At 39.5% G+C, this 17176-nt stretch overlaps 1 long non-coding RNA gene across 2 annotated transcripts; it reads left to right on the top strand.

Annotated features, from left to right (window-relative positions):
- The first annotated feature begins 4042 nt into the window (after positions 1-4042).
- LOC139705670 (uncharacterized) lies at positions 4043-15401 on the top strand. Of its 2 annotated transcripts, none has more exons than XR_011707494.1 (2): positions 4043-4182; positions 15138-15401. It is a non-coding gene; the product is annotated as an uncharacterized lncRNA (long non-coding RNA). The 2 variants fall into 2 exon arrangements; XR_011707493.1 differs by lacking the exon at positions 4043-4182 and adding an exon at positions 11355-11532.
- Positions 15402-17176: the final 1775 nt, after the last annotated feature.

Genomic DNA, 17176 nt, shown 5'->3' with positions numbered 1-17176 from the left:
AATCTCAATATACATTTAATTTGGATTTCTCTAATTACTAGAGATGTTGAACATTTTTTTTCATATATTTGTTGACCATTTGTATTTCTTATTTTGAGAGGTGACTATTTAGTTTATTTGCCCAGTTATTGATGGGGTCATTAACTTATTTGGTGTTAAGTTTTTTGAGTTCTTTGTATATCCTTGATATTAATGAATAAAAGAAATCCTTGCTTGTTTACAAGACCCATATATATTTTTTCCCATCCTTTGACCTTCAGTCTGTGAATGTCTTTGTCTATGAGGTCAGTCTCTTGCAAAAAGCATATTGTCGGGTCTTGTTTTTTAATCCAATCTGCCAACCTATCCCTTAGACTGAAGAGTTTAGACCATTTACATTTAATATTATCATTGAGAGGTGATTTTTATTTCCTGTCATTTTGAGTCTAGTGTTCAAATTGGGTTTGATTTTTCTTTGATTAACTATTATTCTAGTCTAGTTCTTCCATCTTCTGTTTTTTTTTTTTCCTTTTTTCTTTTTGGTATTGGGGATTGAACTCAGGGGTACTCAACCATTTAGTCACATCCCCAGTCCTATTTTGTATTTTATTAAGAGACAGGGTCTCACTGAGTTGCTTAGTGCCTTGCTTTTGCTGAGGCTGGCTTTGAAATCGAGATTCTCCTGCCTCAGCCTCCTGAGCCACCGGGATTACAAGCATTCCCCACTGTGTCCGGCCTCATCTGCTGGTTTTTATTTTTTTATTTTTTCTTCATGAAATATTTTACTAAGTATGTTTTGTGTAGTATGGCTTTCTACTTATGATTTTAGTTTTTGTTTTTCATAGAAGGCTTTTATTTCTTCTTCAATTCTGAAGCTTAATTTTGCTGAGTATCCTTGCTTTGAGAGGCTGACTTGAGAAATCAGCTGACATCTGGATTAGTTTCCCTCTAACTATGGCCATTCTTCTCTAGCATCTTTTAAAATTCTATACTTATTCTATGTTAGGCATTTTCATAATAGTATCTTGGAGTAAATCTTCTGTGATTTTTGTATATTTGGAGTACCCCTATGTCTCTTATATTTGAATTTCCATTTCATTCTTTTTTTTTTAATTTTTTTTATTGGTTGTTCAAAACATTATAAAGCTCTTGACATATCATATTTCATACATTAGATTCAAGTTGGTTATGAACTCCCAATTTTACCCCAAATACAGATTGCAGAATCACATCGGTTACACATCCACATTTTTACATAATGCCCTATTAGTAACTGTTGTATTCTGCTACCTTTCCTATCCTCTACCATCCCCCCTCCCTCCCCTCCCATCTTCTCTCTCTACCCCATCCACTGTAATTCATATCTCTCCTTGTTTATTTTCCCATTCCCCTCACAACCTCTTATATGTAATTTTGTATAACAATGAGGGTCTCCCTCCATTACCATGCAATTTCCCTTTTCTCTCCCTTTCCATCCCACCTCATGTATCTGTTTAATGTTAATCTTTTCTTCCTGCTCTTACCCCCTGCTCTGTTCTTAGTTGCTCTCATTATATCAAAGAAGACATTTGGTATTTGTTTTTTAGGGATTGGCTAGCTTCACTAAGCATAATCTGCTCTAGTGCCATCCATTTCCCTGCAAATTCTATGATTTTGTCATTTTTTAGTGCTGCGTAATACTCCATGGTGTATAAATGCCACATTTTTTTTTATCCATTCATCTATTGAAGGGCATCTGGGTTGGTTCCACAGTCTAGCAATTGTGAATTGTGCTGCTATGAACATCGATGTAGCAGTATCCCTGTAGTACGCTCTTTTAAGGTCTTCAGGGAAAAGTCCAAGAAGGGCAATAGCTGGGTCAAATGGTGGTTCCATTCCCAGCTTTCCCAGGAATCTCCATACTGCTTTCCAGATTGGCCGCACCAGTTTGCAGTCCCACCAGCAATGTACAAGAGTACCCTTTTCCCCACATCCTCGCCAGCACTTGTTGTTGTTTGACTTCATAATGGCTGCCAATCTTACTGGAGTGAGATGGTATCTTAGGGTGGTTTTGATTTGCATTTCTCTGACTGCTAGAGATGGTGAGCATTTTTTCATGTACTTGTTGATTGATTGTATGTCCTCCTCTGAGAAGTGTCTGTTCAGGTCTTTGGCCCATTTGTTGATTGGGTTATTTGTTTTCTTATTGTTTAATTTTTTGAGTTCTTTGTATACTCTGGATATTAGGGCTCTATCTGAAGTGTGAGGAGTAAAAATTTGTTCCCATGATGTAGGCTCCCTATTTACCTCTTTTATTGTTTCTCTTGCTGAGAGAAAACTTTTCAGTTTAAGTAAGTCCCATTTGTTGATTTTTGTTATCAACTTTTGTGCTATGGGTGTCCTATTAAGGAATTTGGAGCCCGACCCTACAATATGTAGATCGGAGCCAACTTTTTCTTCTATCAGACGCAGAGTCTCTGATTTGATATCTAGCTCCTTGATCCACTTTGAGTTAACTTTTGTGCATGGCGAGAGGAGGGGATTCAGTTTCATTTTGTTGCATATGGATTTCCAGTTTTCCCAGCACCGTTTGTTGAAGATGCTATCCTCCCTCCATTGCATGCTTTTAGCTCCTAAGGTGTGGAAAATTTCCTGATATTATTTCATTGAAAAGATTGTGTATACCAGCATCAAGCTATTTCATAGTGGGGTAGATAGGGGGAGCATGGGAGGAATAGATGAACTCTAGATAGGGCAAAGGGGTAGGAGGGGAGGGGAGGGGAGGGGGCATGGGGTTAGAAATGATGGTGGCATGTGATGAACATCTTTATCTAAAGTACATGTATGAAGACATGAATGGTGTGAATATACTTCGTATACAACCAGAGATATGAAAATTGTGTTCCATATATGTAATATAAATTGTAATACATTCTGTTGTCATATATAACAAATCAGAATATAAAGTAAATAAAAAAATAAAATAAAGATTGTGTTTCCCTTTTGTTTCTATTTCAGAGCCTTCATCGATTCCAATGAATCTTTAATTTGGCCTTTTAATGTTATCCCAGATTTCTTAAATATTTTGTTTGTGGTCTTTTAATATCTTTTCTCTCTTTATTTTCAAGATTGTACACTTTGTCTTCAAGGCCTAAACATCTGTACTCAAAATGGGCTGATCCATTGGTGATGCCTCACAATCCCCCTAGTCTGAAATGGAAGGAAAGGCAGGAAGCACACCCAACTCCACAGACTGCAGGCTCCTGCAGGCTGACATCTTAAAGCTAAAAGAGGAATTTCAGGCTGAGCAAGGCAGTGATTTGACCAAGCTCCCTGGGTTTTCCATTATCACTGAAAGTGCTTTTAGGTCTTTGCCCGTGGATCTCAGTAGTGTGGCATCATCACTGCTGCAGCCCATCCAGCCTGGGAACCAGCCTTTCCCTTGGTGAGGCTGTCCTAATGCAAGGTGAGGTAAAACTGGAGTGGGAAAAACCCTCACCAATCAGAAGAGTTGCAAAGAGCTTTGGCTTTTCAACAGATGTAGTCTGAGATTGAGCAGGAGGCAAGTCCACGTTTATATCTGTCACATCCAGGTGGGGAAACAAAGCCAAGTCCCTTTGGACTTCTCTTCATGCTTGCCTATCATGTTTACTTTTCTCTAAGAAAGATTTGTGCAAGGACTCCCCAGAGGTTGCTGTCCCATAGAGCCGACCGTAAATGTGGGTAGACAAAATCCCGCGATCAGAAGGAAAGTAGCAGAGGACAGGAGCAGTGTCTGGAGAGGTTGCCTCACGCAGTCCGTGGGCTATACAGCTCTTAAACAACGCTTAGCGACCACTGGTGCGCACTTCCTGGCTCCAGCCCCCACTACCAGGGCTCGTGGTCTTCTTGGAGACCGAGATCGCACATGCGTTCTCAGCCCGCCCAGCTACAGAGAGGCATTAACTAAAATAAATTGGTTTCTAAATTTTGACTCCTCAGACTGCCCACCCCCGCGCTTTTTTTTTTTTTTAAATCCCGTGTGTGGTGGTGGGGAGTTAGCCCCTCTGCTGAGCGGTGTCCCTGTGTCTTGGGGGAGGGATGGTGTCCTTCCTGCGGGGCAGCTTTTTGGTGAGGAGAACACAGTGCTCGGTGATGGCGACAGGTCACAATGGGCAGCAGCGGTTTAGAGGTGGCCCCGGAGCAGGTGAGGGAGAGGTGGAAACTCTGGAGGAAGACGAACAGGTAGGTACATTCTGATTCAGGACTGCCTGACGGATCTAGAGGCGAAGGCGGGGTTGGGAGTGCAGCTCTGAGCCATGGGGGCTTGATCGCCATCTTGATCCCTACCCTGACTCTGAAGCTGAGCGAAGTCACCTAAGCGTCCTCAGCCAGTCCTCAGCCTCCCCTGGGCTTCGGGCAACTCTGGGAAAAGGAGGTCGTGGGGGACCACGCTCCCTCACCTGCTCGCGAGTTCTAGGGAAGCCTGTTTAGAAAGAATGTGTAAGCAAAAATAACCAACAGAGTTTAGGCACCATAATGAAAATACAAATAACCGGGACAAGAGCAGACCTCAAATGGATCAGCAAGCTTTCTTTTATTTTGCAGTGAAGTCAATGAATCGGGCAAGGGAGGGCTCATTTTCTGGGTATGGAAATAGCCCTGGATTTTTTTTTTTTTTATAATTTACAATGAAGGTGAATTAATCATCGGAGGCTTTGGACATACCGTTGGGACAGTCAGGGAACTAGTTGTGCAGGTTAAAATTTTAACTCAGGAAGGCAGTTGTAAAAAGTTTGAAACTCTCGTCGTTACGGGAGAGATAGGAGCTCAGATCCCGTTCATTGCCTTTCTTCTCTGGGGTTCATCGTTTCCCAAAGCTTTACTATCTGCTTTTCTCCTTCCAGGCCTGATCAGCAATGGGAAAGGGTAAAAGTCCAGGGTCCAGCATTTCAGTATTTGCCTCCTTCCTTCAGGGCCCATTGTTTTTTGGGAAAGGATTTATTGGGAGAGGTTTAATGTTTGGCTAATTTCCCCTCCTTTCTCCTGAGCCACACTGCCTTTTTGTCCCCTTTCCCTATTTTTTCTCAGTGCAGTGAACACTCAAGTGAAAGAAGAAAACTGCAGTAGACCTGGTTTAGGTAGGGTGGGAAAAGGGAAGTCTGGGTTCTGTGAGATCTAGTCAGGGGCCAACAGGGCTGTCCCATAAAGATTATGCTCTTGATCCATACACAAGAACAGCTGGTTGAGGGATGGACATAAGAGTCTTCAATGTGGGCTGCATTTCATTTACCAAGCTGTATCATTGTCCTGCTGCTGGTCCATCTCTGCCTTTCTCATTCTTACAAGGGGCACTGTCTGCTAGTAATCTGTGGGTCACAGTGTTCATATCTACCCAGAGGACTCCTGTCCCTAAATCACATCATGACAAAATGTCTTAAGTTATGTATGCCAGACACTGTGCTATGTGATTGCTAGAGTGACAGTTGCTAAGAAAATGTAGGCAGGAATATACTGGGCTTCCCTTCTCATCTTTCTTAATAAACTTAACCTTATAGTTCATACCCAAAGCAGACATGCCTGGGATGTTTATTACTTCCCTGGGGAAACCACAGCAATAAGTTCCAGGGGAGAGTTGACTACATTCAAGTGTGCACAGATGTTTGAAAGAAATTTTATTTAGGTGAATGAGCCTGTTCTTCATTCCTTTCATTTCTCCCTCAGTTCTTCCCTTCTCTCCTCCCTTTCATTCCATTTCATCCACAAAATTTGAGCACCTACTTACTACATGCTGAGTGTGCATAGATATCCTTAGTGAAATCTCAGTCAGGAAGTAGATATGGGTTTTTTATCTGTATGGTTCTTACTATTTATATACTGTTTTATCAGATTGTCACTTTTGCCTTATTTGCTTTAGATTTAAACTCTTTTAAAAAAGGACAAATAAACATAGATTCAGTCGACTGTCCCTGAGCACCCTCCCCTGATTGTCTTCCGTCTCCTTCCTGCAGTTACCACTGAATTTGGGGATTATCATTCCCATGCACATTTTCTATTACATTTATCCATAAACATTTTATAACTTTTGGAGGCACATTGCAGTCTTGTTTTGCTTGTGTGGCTTTTTGACATGACATTATACTACTATGTGTGTACTTTACAGCTTGCATTTTCTCAACTTGTTATAAAGATTTGTCTCTATTGGTCTGTGTGCCTCTAGATATCTGATTTATTTATATGGTGTTCTGTGTCCAAGGCCCATTACTGTGTATTTCCTGAGAACCTGACAACAGACCTGTTATGTAGTTAAATTATGACATCACTGTTCTACTGAGGAGCAAACAATCTCAGAGAATGAAGTGACTTTCAGACCACGAAATGACCAAGGCCCAGGCTTTCTTTGCACTTAAGGAATTTCTACTCTCCACTGCTTTCTGGATGGTGGTGTAGGTCATTGCACATTGTATATAGGGTGAACTTTGACACTGAGTGTGAGCAACCGGGGGCTTTCAGGTAGGAGAGATTAGGGAAGAGGGCAGAAAGAGAAGGGTAAACAAGGAAGAATCATCCAGGAACTTTACATGTCACCAACTCTCAATCTTGGCTGCTCCTTAGAATTACCTGGAAATTTAGAAAACAGTAATTCCCAGGATGCTTTGGAATTCTATTGTTGTGGGGGTTTTCTGGACAGCAGGGTGTTTCAAAGCTCTCCAGGTTATTTTAATGTTCAGCCAGGATTGAGAACACTGATCATACAGACTTATGCTCACATTGCACAGATTATTCTTTCTGAACCATTTTGACCTTAAGGTACAAATGGCCAATGCTATGCTCTTTTACTCCTAAATTTTTTTTATTTTCTAAGAGCATGAATGGTAGTTTAGATAACCATAGCACCCTTATGAATTTTAGGAAATTTAGCATTGTGCCAATGTTATCAATGTTCAATGTATACTGCGTGTTAAATTTTCATCATTTGTCCCAATGATGTTCTTTAATGTTTGTTTGGTTTTTTTTTTTTTGGTTCTGGGTCTCGAACTCAGGGCCTTGTGCTTGCAAGGCAAGCACTCTACCAACTGAGCTATATCCCCAGCCCCCAATGATGTTCTTAATAGCAACTTTTTTTCTCCCTTCAGGGTCATGTCTTAAATTTAATCTTTATTGTCTCTTTAATCCTTTAGTCTGGAATGCTCCCATCTCATTCATTATGTTTTGTGATGCTGGTATTTTTGAAGAGGAAAAGCTTGTTGTTTTTTAGAAAGTCCATTTTGTGGAATTAGTATAGTTTGTTTAGCTCAGCCCCTATTACTAAGTACCCAGATACTTAGGTTGTATCCAGTCTCTTGCTGCTCAAAAATTGTGAGGAACAATTTCATATATGCATCATTTCTGTTTGGGTGCGATATACATATGTATGGTGCATTCTCTAATGGAATTGCTGACCAAAAGGTGTTAATTTAGATAATTTCTTATTTCTGAACTGCTTAGAGGCACTTTTGGGCAAGAAATAAATGGTCACAAGTAAGCTGTGGAAATGAAATGTGGCTTCTCTGAGAGGTTCATTTTAGTCTGTTTTCAGTATCAGGTATTTTTGTTATAAAAAATACCTGATACTGGGTAACATGAAAAAAAAAGATTTATTTGGCTGAGGATTCTTGTGGCTATGTCACTTCCTGGGGGATGGTATCACATTGTAGGAGACTGTGAGAGGTAGTTTACATGGCAAAAGGGAAAGCAAGAAAGTAGGAAGGGGACAGGTTTATGCCTTTATAACAAACTGCTCTAGTCCTCTCCTATGAGCCTCAATTCACTCCAGGAAACTGCATTATTTTTTTCCAAGGGCAGTCATGAATTAGGCCCTACATCTTAAAGATTTCATGCCTTTTAGTACTGTCACACTGGGGACCAAGCTTCCAGTTGGTGGGGAATGAAAACCATATCCAAACCACATAGCAGGCTAGATTAGAGAAAAGATGGCAGTCAGAGCTTTTGCCATGGTTCAAGTCTTGTAGAAACTAAGAAGCTTGAGTTTTTTTTTTTGTACACTAGGCATCATGCCAGTTACTTTATTTAGGATAAGAGCATTGGAATACAGATATTAGATAATGAAAGAGAATACTGCTTCCCTCTTTTTTCCAACAACAGATCAGCAAATGAGATCCATGTGTACAATAGTGTGCAAATGATGCATTGTGGGCATTTCATCCACCAGCCCCAGCCTTATAATATCTGATGTCCTGTTGCTGCCGTGATAAGTGTCAAGCTGTTCAGTGTGTATTCCAGACATAGCCCTGCCTTTTAAGAAGAGACCACAGTTACAAAAACCTTGGAGAAGATTAGATCAGTTCAGTCTTAGTCCCTTCCTTTAAGAAATATATAGGAGGATATTTCATTAGTGTTGAAAAAAAATGCACTATAGCATAGGACCTAAGAGGAGAGGGGCTTCCACCGAAGATTATGTGTTCCCCCTGCAGATATGGATTAAAATAAGGAGAAAGGAGGTCCACACAGTAGTTCAACAAGGCTTTGTAGAGAAAGTGGACATTGGTTAGATAAGGGGTAAGTGAGAAGAACAGAAAAAGAGGCTGGGGACATAGTAAGTGGGCTTTAAATGACAGGGAAAGTAAGAAGTTAGTATGTTCACTGTTGGTGGTAGGAACCATTAAAAGTATTAAACTGAAGCATGAATTCAGTAACAAACTGAATTAAGGCTGCACCTGTTGGTGATGAGGACATAGAAATGAGAGCCACCTGGAGTTAATAATACCATTAACGAAGTGAACTCTGGTTGGCTCAGGAGCCCTACTACTTGTTCCTTCCCATTCATCCCCATCTTCCACTCCATGTTCTATGTAGGTTGCTTCTTTTGAAGTAGTTAATGTTGTCCATCTAGAGCCATAAGATAAAATAATTTCACCTGAAGCTTTCCACTGACTATTAGTTTCGCCTATAATTATGTCCTCCTCCCTTTAGATACAAAAGACCTGTTTGTCCACTGTGGAGACCTCGTATACCTCCTAAGACCACCAGTGGAGGCTTATAGTGGTACCTAGACAACTCAATTGGGGATGCAATGGTGAGGACAAGAAGCTTCTGTAGAAACTGTGGAAAATGGGACCAGCATGCTCAAGAGAGCAGCAAAAAAGGCTGGTCCTCTCAGAGGCTCACCTGGGAACCTCAGGGCTCAGACCAAATGAACCACCATGTGGAGGCCTTGCCATACTGAAGAGGAGGTTCAGAGAGTTTAAGGAAATGGAAGTTCAGAGGACATGAGTAACTTCCACCTTGGAGAGCCCTGGAATTTCAGCTCTTCTGATTTCATACCCAATGTTGTAATGCCTTCTACAGCACCCTATCTGTACTGGAACTCCATCAACTGGGCAGTCTGATCTTTTATGAGGCATTTAAAAAAATTTTTTTTTTTAGTTGCAGTTGGACACAATACCTTTATTTTATTTATTTTTTTATGTGGTGCTGAGGATCACATAAAAGGGCCTCACATGTGCTAGGCGAGTGCTTTACTGCTAAGCCACAACCCCAGCCCCTTGTGAGGCATTTTTAACTATGAGAAAGTCTTTCCTTTATTTGAGCCATGCACTAATTTCTGTGTACATTAGTGGCTGTGCACCATGCTTCTATGCATGTGCTTAATTTGTTAATATGTAAAATGGCATCACTCTTGACCAGTAGTCGCATGCAATCTGTTCTGCAGAAAGACTAAACATAAACTTAGTAAAGTGCTGACAGTCCACTGGCATAGGAATTGTCCAAGGAAAACTGTATAATCCATTACAATGGTGCTGTAGAGGAGTTTCCTGCAATAGAAATTGAACTTTATGACCTAAACTGATCTTCCAGTTATTGCATGATTCAGTGGCAGGAAGAGTGGGGACAGATCTTTCTAGTCCCACTGATTTTCTTCCTTAATTCTCTTGTTTCTTCTCCCCTTGGACTCAACCACGATGCTTCACAGAGAAGGGGACCCAAGTCAAATCGGCATTAGCAGCCTTCCCATGGTTCTTGAGGTATACTGTGCTGTTTCTTATGGTATGCCTGGTGGGGGTTGGGATCCAGCATGCCTCCCACACATTTTGTGTGTATGAAGAAGCAACTCTTTCTTTAATTATGACACTTTTAGGGCTGACCAAGGGAGAGCAGCAATAGCAACATCAGGTTTCATAGTGGGTAGGTATGGAAGCAGCTGAGTCTGAAGACCATCAGCCTATCACAGGCAGATGGTGCTTCCAGCAAGTCCTTGTATTCAACTGCCATTCTCAGAGGACAGCATGATGCAGTAGGAGAGACAACTGTTAATTCCATCATGAAGTTCAGGAGTAGACCTTTCATTTCATCTTTGTAGAATGAAGACAACTCTAAACTCAGCCTCACTTCAGTTTCTAGGTGGGTAACCAGATTTTCCTTTTTTTCTTCCTATTACTTCAGTTAATCATTTCTGTAAAATGTACTCAGGTCTGTGTGGCATATCAGAAAAGTGAAACACTAACCCTTATATTTAATGAGTTTGTAGTCTGGCAGAGGGGATTACACTCTTTCTCCTTTTTTCATTTTTTGCCTGCTCTTGAGAATCACCCATGCTAAATCATGGCTAATTCATGACCAGGTGATAAGTTTTGTAATAAAGGAATATAGTGAACTTAATATAGTCTGGATGTAAACCTTTCTGGATTTAAGTGTGCGCAATGGCTACTATGGAAGAAGAGTGTTGCTACCTATTCTGTGCCAGAGAGAGGCCTGGTCATCTTAGTTCTAAAGTTTAAGGAAATGGGGGTTCAGAGGACATGAGTAACTTCCGCAAGCCCACACATGCTAAGAAGTGGTAGAGACAAGTTTTAAACCTAAGTCTTTGTGAGGGCTATCCTGTGCTTTTTGCCCAAAATTTGCAATTCTTTTAAATGCTATTTTACTTTGCAAAAAGGGGTATTAAAAAAAAAACTAATTGAAGACTTTATAAAGTTTCCCTTTACTCATAACCCAACATTGTCTCATATTAGCATCTCATATAACCATAGAACAGTGGTGAGAACTAGAAAATTAATATTAGCTAAACTGGGTATTTGAATCTTTTTAGCTTTTGTCATTAGAAGTTCCTTCTGGTTGTCTTTTGGGTCCCTTCAACAAGCAATCTTCTGCCTTTCAGCACCTCTGCATTAGCAGATATTTCAAAATCATCTTGTATTTTCCCTGTCCCTGTCCTAGAGTCATCCACTTCTCTGGTGATGTTTAGAAATCAGGATGTGGGTGCTAGATGGTAATTGTTTTGATTAGTCTTAATTTGTTCTGTTTCGCTTTTCATGTCAAGTAGGGAGGAGCTGATCTACAACTAGTTCAGGTAGGGCAACATAATCAATTGGTCTCCTTGTCTGTCTCTTCTGCAGTTCTTTTGACTCTGGGAAGATGTCTACTTTGTCCCCAACTGGGTGGGTTCTTATGCTATCGAAGAATCAGATAAAAGTACAACTGGGACAGGAATGAAACTATTCTTACACTCAGGCATAAAGAAGGCAGCACATGGGGGACAGAAATTGCAGGATGACTAAAAGGACAAAGGTGTACAGCTTTTATGGCATCGACAAGGTGGGTAGGGGCTCTGTATCTTGATATTATCATGTGTAGAGGTGGTTTTAGTTGTCCCTGTGTTCTTTTATTTCCCTTTTCATGCAATATGTGTCTCATTGCCATCTTAATTTTCACCTTGGAGTGTGATTTTTTTTTTTTTTACAATACTAATAAAGTAAAGGTAATTATTGGTTACTTTAGTGATTATTCTGTATATACATTTGCCTCTCATCACCTGGAATTTTCTACTTATCATCTGGAAGAGTCCCTAATATTATTTCAGAACAGGGCAGACAATTGTCTTCCTCATGGATTTGATTTCAATGACCTTGTTTTACCAAGAAAAAAGACTTCTTAGTATCTATGCTGAACACATAGTCTTTGAAGGCTGAGCTGAACCTTTCAACCACCTATCTTCAAGTGTCCTATCTTAATTTTATAGCCTTGAAGATGGTCTACTTTTAACTCCTTATTTTCTGGAATGTTTATTAACCCTGTAAGACTTGAGAGCTAGCTTCCCTGAGAGATTTACTCCCTTAATCTTTATATTTAGGGGTCCCATTTTTCATGGGGTTCCCTGTCTCATATCACTATCTATTCATGGAACTTGAGGATATGTGAAGAGCAGATCTTGGCTACCATCACAGTCCACTCATCTCTTTCATAGATGACAAGACATGCATTCCTGAAATGGGTCATATCACTTATTTTTTTGAAGCAATAAATGCATATTACAAACTGCCATGTGCTGGCAACTGGCATGTATAAATACGAGATGAATAAAGTGAAGCATGTATTCTGAGATGTGGAATAAAAACATAAGCAGAAGCTGGAAAGCATGAAGTAGCTTGGTATGTGTAGGAAACTGTAAGCTCAATATAGTTGGGGCAATATTAGAAACAGCAGGAAAGATCTGCTCTAGCCAGTCATGGAGTGGAGACTTTGGAGGTGTGGAAATTACATGCTCACACTTGTGCTTAGAATGATCATCTCCGCACTAGTGAGATGTGGGAACACTGGAAACAGACCTGTTGGGGTGATATATCCATGTGCACAAGAGATGATAAAATTCCTACCTGAATGATATGACATATAATGTTCATAGGATATGGTAAATGATTAGACATAGGCAATAGGAGGGGAGAATAGTATGAATGAAGCCTGGGTTTTCTGCTCAAGGGTATGGAGAGTGGTTTCATTATTTGAAGAGGTGGATAGGTACAGGAATATCATTAATTACTCAATTTGGACAAATCTGACTTGATCCTTGGTGTTTCAGCATATTCAAACTTCATAGGAGAAGACCTGCTGATTCAGAATTTTTTAAGTAGAAGACATTGATTATGCCTACTATGTGTCTTTCTTCTATGGCATTGTCAGGGTGCCATGTGGTGAATAAGAAGGGTCCCTGCCCTCAGGGAGCTCATAGTCTCCTGAGGGAGATAGAAAGCATTAAGGATATATAACAACAACGTAAACAGAAAGTATTGGTCCCATTTTTATATTTAGGGGTCTCATTTTTCATGGGGTTCCCTGTCTCATATCACTGTATCTATTCATGGAACTCGAGGATATGTGAAGAGCAGATCGAAGTGCTAGAGGGCCAGCTTTAGACTTAATGTCCCTGTCTTTATCAGTGGGTTACAGTAAATTTTCAAGTTCATAAAGAAAGAACCAATTTTAAGTTAATATTACATGTTACAATACAAAGTGCTAGAGGACCAGAGGGAACAATGTGTTTAAGAAACAGTAACTAGTCAATTATGACTGAAAAAACAGGTATCAGAGGGGTTGGAGGTAAGCTGGTAAGTGTCAGTGGGATCCAAATTGTCACAGGTCTTAAATGCTCTGCTTTGAAGTTTTACGCTCAATTCACCAGACAATGAGAAACAGTTGTGTTTTTTAAGTAGGTCAATGATATCAAGAGTAGGCTTTTGAATTAGAACCAAGAGTAACTTAGATTAGATTCTAAATAAGAAGCACTTCTTTCTCTTATTGTCCCTGCTGTTTCTGTCTCTGGCTTTTAAAATTTGGGACCATCTTTAGAACGTGTAATGTAATATTAACTTAGAATTGGTTCTTTCTTTATGAACTTGAAAATTTACTGTAACCCACTGATAAAGACAGGGACATTAAGTCTAAAGCTGGAGAACAGTATGGAGGCTATTTAGCTCACAGTGGAGTAAAGGGCTAGAGGTCACTGATACCATTTATGAGCTCTTATTGAGAAAATAAAAATCTGTTGCCAATCATTGGGCTGTGTGTTAGTCATGTTTTCATTCCTGTTAATACAATACCAGATAAGAGCAATTTATTGGAGGAAAGATATATCTTGACTCACAGTTTCAGAGGATTTGGTCACAGTTGGCTGACTCTACAGTTTTGGGTGTAGGGTGAGGCAGAAGGTGTGGCAGAAGAAAGCTGCTCAGCTCATAATAGCTGGGAAAAGAGAAAGGAGCCTAGGGCAAGATACAGTCCCCAAGGGCATGCCACCAGTGACCTAGTTTCTCCAGCCTTGCCCACGTATCTGTAGTTTTAATCACCCAGTAGTCCATTCAGATTATTAACTCATGAGACAGATTAATCAATTGATAATCTTACAGATCTTATAAACTAGTCTTTTACTTCTAAATATTGATGCATTGCCTAACATGAACTTTTGGGGGATATTCCCAGATTTAAACCACAATAGGCTGAATGAGGTCAAATTACAGTTTATAGGATACCACATTCCTATTAAGGAGCTACATTACAGATATAGCTATTAAGTAGCATAACAATTCTCTTCATTGAATGACTATAGCTTTCTTAATCATTGGAAAACATTTTTTTTCCTCTAAAGTGATAGACTATCAGTAGTTTTACTATTTAGAATTGTGTTATTTTGACATGGTGAAGTGGCCTTAATTTCCATCATAGGTACAGAGCTTCAGACAAGGGTTCTGAAAACATCATTTCATGTCTGTTTTTTCTTTTTTGTTTCAGAAAAACTGGACCCTTCATCCACTTTTCAGTTTGACAATTGACAATTCTGTCTTACACCTATGAAAATATTGTCTTATTTAAATTTTACCTAAACTTCATCCTCTCCCCCAAAGTCCTATACTAACTCCTATTTTCTTTCTTTAGTGAGATGTGATTTCTCTAGAAGGGAACTGTCTCAAGCTTCATCTTTGTGCAACTCAGGTTATGGAAAGTGGGAAGGCAGTATGACAAAAGCAGGAAATATACATATATAGATTTAGCTAGGCTGTGTTAATCATAAATATGTCCATCTCAGGTTTCCTGGCACCATAAACGTGTCAGCTGCTGGGGACCAGAGGGTTGGGAGTGGGCGGTCCTACAAGCCTCTATTCCTAGTAGGAGGAAATAAGGGAAACAGAAAAAACAAGTCATTAGGAAGTTGCCGTTAATTTCAAAGGGAGTCTTTTTCAATTGGTCACCATGTCTAAGAAAAGAAATTCCAACTAGAGTATTTTTCTGAAGTAAATACCTGCACAAGGAGACAGCGATTAGACAAGAAAAATTTCTCCAATTAGTTCAAAAGTGTTTCCCTTAGTGATTCATGTTTCTGAATTTTCAATAGAGTTTAAGATTTAATGATTGCCTTGTTTGTTTCTCAGGCTCTTGAAAATGCTGCCATCTTCAACAGACATGAATATATCCAGCAAAAACCAGCCACTGGGAGGCACCATAAGTACCTGAGCCCGAAAAAGGGGAAAGTTGAAAATTTTGTTCTTTGTCTCCTTAGTTGGGCTGCATTGAATCCATCCCTGATTACAATCCTGCTACAGGGCTCCTGCCAATTGTTTCAGTTCTCAAGTGGTTTATGCACACATTTTTCTCCCTTTTATCAACCTTAATATCAGTAAAGGATTCTCACACTTCATGAATGAAGGCCTCTAATTTCACTTTAGATGACTCATCTTTCAAATTGCTCTTTCCTTGAAGTTCTTGAACCTCTGAAAATGGACTGTGCCTGAGCCTAATATATGAACTATTTTTTCCTTAAGTAATGACAGATGAACTTTCCCTACCTAAAAGATGCATATTATGCATTTCAAGCAAGGATGAGAATATGAAATAGGTATAAGTTCTGTATTAAATATTCTTCAAAACACATATTATACCATAGTGATAGATAGCAAATAGGCATGATTGGTAGGATCATGAAGTTAGGGGGATAATTCTATAAACTTGGCCTATGTGCTGGACCCCTCCACATGTTTTCTCTTAAAAAGCAATTACCTGAGATCATTCTGTCCCTGCTCTGGCTTAAGTCAATAGGATATTACATTCCTTGACAGATAAACTGTTATCTTTATGGCTATTCTCTTGGGGTCAAGGAATTTAAGGTCTCTCACTTAGAATAAGAAAACAAATTCCCTGGAAAAGGGGACTTTTCTGACCTTTATATAGACCAAAATTTCCAAGACTCAAGAAAATAGGATTATTAAAAATAAAGCCCATTGTCCATAAAATCTGTAAAAACAAGTTTCAGTTAGAACTAGTCAGCATGGGCGAAAGTGACTTTAGAATGTCATTTTTATCTCATTATAATAGTAAAATTTACCTCATATGGGTTTTGTTTAGGTACCTGTGGGTAAAACTGAGTACAATAGAGGCTTAAAAATCAGATGCAATCCTATTGTCAGTCAAAAGTTGAGAGGAGGTTGTACCAGTGGGACTCTAAAAATTTCCTTATGACCTCCCAATAAAACTGGAAAAAAAGGGGCTATGTTGTTGCTTTTTTCTTTTTGAGATGACACACTCTTTTGAGAGTGTTTTATTTCCTGATAAACTTTGCTATTTTTACTATGTTATGTGTCTTGCCTGAAATTTTCTCCTGCAAGAACACAAGAACTAGGGGCTGAAGCTGTAGCTCAGTGATAAAGCGTTTGCCTTGTATGCATGAGGCACTGAGTTGAATCCTCAGCATCACATAAAAATAAAGATACTGTGGGTTCATCTGCAATTAAATAAATATACATAAAAATGTTTAAAAAAAAGAATACAAGAGCTGAGAAAAACAGTAGGATACATAGAGCCTCTAGATTCCTGAGACCACTCAATAGGATATTAAATAGAACTTTTGCTACTGTACATGGGCTGAGTAAAGTAAGTGAGGATTGCATTCTAAAGAGAGCTTCTAGATTCAGGTGCATAAATATTGGTAAGATTTGCCCAACTTGGCCTGGAGAACTTAGCTCTTTGCTCTTCTGCAGCCTGTTCACATGAATTTAAAAATTAATTATTAAGGCTGGGTGAGGTGGCACATGCCTGTAATCCCAGTGGCTGAGGAGGCTGAGATAGGAGGACTGTGAGTTCAAAGCCAGCCTCAGCAAAAGCGAGGCACTAAGCAACTCAGTGAGACCCTGTCTGTAAATAAAATACAAAATAGGATTGGGGATGTGGCTCAGAGTTCAATCCCTGGTAACTCCCCCCCAAAATTAATTATTAGGATAGATAGTTAGTATTTCAACCTGATATATAGCTTAGTAGGGAACAAATGTGTACTTTCTTATTTTTCTCCATAAAGGAGGCATGAGAAGTCTGGAGGGGTACCTTTGGAACCTCTTGTGGAATATGGATGGTTTACTCTCCCTTTGAATTATATGTAAATGTTTCGTATTGTTAAGGACACAATATGAGATTCACAACA

This window comes from Marmota flaviventris, chromosome 5 (genome assembly GCF_047511675.1).
Source record: "Marmota flaviventris isolate mMarFla1 chromosome 5, mMarFla1.hap1, whole genome shotgun sequence".
NCBI lineage: Eukaryota > Metazoa > Chordata > Mammalia > Rodentia > Sciuridae > Marmota > Marmota flaviventris.
Note: the sequence above shows the minus strand (reverse complement) of the source record. Positions and strands in the feature narration are given on the sequence as shown.